The sequence below is a fragment of the Linepithema humile genome, chromosome 3, assembly GCF_040581485.1.
Source record: "Linepithema humile isolate Giens D197 chromosome 3, Lhum_UNIL_v1.0, whole genome shotgun sequence".
NCBI lineage: Eukaryota > Metazoa > Arthropoda > Insecta > Hymenoptera > Formicidae > Linepithema > Linepithema humile.
In genome coordinates, this window is record NC_090130.1 from 13,164,656 (window position 1) to 13,168,240 (window position 3,585).

General features: G+C 57.9%; 1 pseudogene; it reads left to right on the plus strand.

The window, feature by feature from the left end:
- Positions 1-480: 480 nt before the first annotated feature.
- LOC136999143 (large subunit ribosomal RNA) lies at positions 481-3,332 on the plus strand (annotated as a pseudogene).
- The last annotated feature ends 253 nt before the right edge of the window (positions 3,333-3,585 follow it).

The following is a 3,585-nucleotide window of genomic DNA, read 5'->3' on the forward strand; positions in this document are numbered from 1 at the left end:
GGACAAATCGGCACGTTGTGCCACGTGAACGAATCTGTTCGGTGGTGGGTTTCCGCGCGAGCCGACCGCGTGTCCGAGTCCACGGATTTCGAAGCGGACGAAGAGAGGTGAAGGAAAGTGGGGGAGCTCCTCGTCGTTGCGTATCTCGCAGAGCGCGCGACGTATCGGAGGAGTCTTCCGCCGCCCTTTCTCTCAGTCCGCCACTCAGGACCGGCATGTTACGTGTCGTGCAATCGCGTCTGGATTTCCCGTTACACGTGCGAGAACCTCCTCCTCCTTTCTCCTCCCAGTCTCTCTCACACACACACACTCTCTCTCTCTCTCTCTCTCTTTTCTGTCTCTTTCGACGCGCGTCGTTCGTCACGCACGACGACTGCGGCGACGAGTAGAGCGCAGTGTAGAGAGTAAGAGCAGCAGCAGCAGCAGCAGTAGTGGTCGAGAAGGCAGCGGAAGAAGAGAGGAATTTTTATTCTGATATGACGACCTCAGAGCAGGCGAGATTACCCGCTGAATTTAAGCATATTACTAAGCGGAGGAAAAGAAACTAACCAGGATTTCCTTAGTAGCGGCGAGCGAACAGGAAAGAGCCCAGCACCGAATCCCGCGGTTCCGCCGCAGGGAAATGTGGTGTTTGGGAGGATCCGGTGATCCCGAGGTGTCGCGTCGCGTCCAAGTCCATCTTGAATGGGGCCACTTACCCGCAGAGGGTGCCAGGCCCGTAGCGACCGGTGCGCGCACTCGGGAGGATCTCTCCTTAGAGTCGGGTTGCTTGAGAGTGCAGCTCTAAGTGGGTGGTAAACTCCATCTAAGGCTAAATACGACCACGAGACCGATAGCGAACAAGTACCGTGAGGGAAAGTTGAAAAGAACTTTGAAGAGAGAGTTCAAGAGTACGTGAAACCGTTCAGGGGTAAACCTAAGAAACCCAAAAGATCGAACGGGGAGATTCATCGTCAGCGGCGCTGGCTTCGCGTCGGTGGGCGATGCTCCGCGGAGCCCTTGCGGATCCTACCGCGGACACGCTACCGTGCGTCGATGTCCGGCGCTCGTCGTCGTGCACTTCTCCCCTAGTAGGACGTCGCGACCCGCTGGGTGTCGGTCTACGGCCCGAGTGCGGTGACTGTCGCGTCGCCGGTAAAACGGCACGCGGCAAACCCTCGGTCGCCCGGCCGGCTGCCCGGCGGTACACGCATGGTATCAGGCCGCACTCTTCTCACGTGTGCGTCGGGACCGTCGCAAGCGCGCGCCACGGTACTCGGAGGTTACGGACCTAGCGCCGTCCCCGGTCCTGGCCCGCTGTTGGTCGTACGGAACTCCTTCGACAGGCCTGCAAACGATATACCGGTCGGCGACGCTACTGCTTTGGGTACTCTTAGGACCCGTCTTGAAACACGGACCAAGGAGTCTAACATGTACGCGAGTCATTGGGACTAGCGAGACCTAAAGGCGCAATGAAAGTGAAGGTCGGCCCTGGTTGTCGACCGAGGGAGGATGGGCCGCGTCGCGATGCGGCTCCGCACTCCCGGGGCGTCTCATTCTCATCGCGAGAAGAGGCGCACCCAGAGCGTACACGTTGGGACCCGAAAGATGGTGAACTATGCCTGGTCAGGACGAAGTCAGGGGAAACCCTGATGGAGGTCCGTAGCGATTCTGACGTGCAAATCGATCGTCGGAACTGGGTATAGGGGCGAAAGACTAATCGAACCATCTAGTAGCTGGTTCCCTCCGAAGTTTCCCTCAGGATAGCTGGCACTCGGCCGTTCCGCCAGGAACGCGCGCGAGTCTCATCTGGTAAAGCGAATGATTAGAGGCCTTGGGGCCGAAACGACCTCAACCTATTCTCAAACTTTAAATGGGTGAGATCTCTGGCTTTCTTGAATTATGAAGCCACGAGCATCTCGGATCAGAGTGCCAAGTGGGCCATTTTTGGTAAGCAGAACTGGCGCTGTGGGATGAACCAAACGCAGAGTTAAGGCGCCCAACTCGACGCTCATGGGACACCATGAAAGGCGTTGGTTGCTTAAGACAGCAGGACGGTGGCCATGGAAGTCGGAATCCGCTAAGGAGTGTGTAACAACTCACCTGCCGAAGCAACTAGCCCTGAAAATGGATGGCGCTGAAGCGTCGAGCCTATACTCTGCCGTCAGCGGCAAGTGGGGCGGCCGCGCGCAAGCGCGCCGTCACGAAGCCCTGACGAGTAGGAGGGTCGCGGCGGTGTGCGCAGAAGGGTCTGGGCGTGAGCCTGCCTGGAGCCGCCGTCGGTGCAGATCTTGGTGGTAGTAGCAAATACTCCAGCGAGGCCCTGGAGGACTGACGTGGAGAAGGGTTTCGTGTGAACAGCCGTTGCACACGAGTCAGTCGATCCTAAGCCCTAGGAGAAATCCTATGTCAATGACGGCGTACATACTCTGGTGTTCTCGACAACGAGACCGAAAGAGAGAGAGACCGTGTGACGAGAGACACACGCCCGTCGGGCGAAAGGGAATCCGGTTCCTATTCCGGAACCCGGCAGCGGAACCGCATACAATTCGGGCCCTCGTAAGAGTGTTCGTCGGGGTAACCCAAAATGACCTGGAGACGCCGTCGGGAGATCCGGGAAGAGTTTTCTTTTCTGTATAAGCGTTCGAGTTCCCTGGAAACCTCTAGCAGGGAGATAGGGTTTGGAACGCGAAGAGCACCGCAGTTGCGGCGGTGTCCGGATCTTCCCCTCGGACCTTGAAAATCCAGGAGAGGGCCACGTGGAGGTGTCGCGCCGGTTCGTACCCATATCCGCAGCAGGTCTCCAAGGTAAAGAGCCTCTAGTCGATAGACTAATGTAGGTAAGGGAAGTCGGCAAATTGGATCCGTAACTTCGGAATAAGGATTGGCTCTGAGGAGCGGGGCGTGTCGGGCTTGGTCGGGAAGCGGGTCTGGCTGACGTGCCGGGCCTGGGCGAGGTGAACGGTCGGCGTTCTCGCGCCGGTCCCGGGATCCGAGCTCGGTCCCGTGCCTTGGCCTCCCGCGGATCTTCCTTGCTGCGAGGCTTCCGTGGCGGCGCGAGCCGTCGCGATCGTCCTCTTCGGCCGCCATTCAACGCTCAGCTCAGAACTGGCACGGACTAGGGGAATCCGACTGTCTAATTAAAACAAAGCATTGCGATGGCCCTCGCGGGTGTTGACGCAATGTGATTTCTGCCCAGTGCTCTGAATGTCAACGTGAAGAAATTCAAGCAAGCGCGGGTAAACGGCGGGAGTAACTATGACTCTCTTATGGTTACTCGGGCATGGATGCGCAACATAGATCTTTATGGTCCCTCAGCCTCTCCATGTCAAGTTATACACCTACCTCCTCGTGGTACCGCCGGGCGCAGGGCTTCGGCTGTGCGGCCAAATGGTGTTATAACGAGTGCGCCCTAAAGGGTCTTGTACCCATGTGCCGAGTCCATGGTAAGTTGTGGGGCCAAGAAAGGATAGGCTTCTCGGGGACTCTCAGCCGTCATGCTGTTTGATCCCCACACGCAGTAAATATGGATACAAGAAAAATGAATGAATCTCGCCCGGGTTCTCGGATGGCCCGGGCACTGCGTGCTAATGACGCTAGCGATGC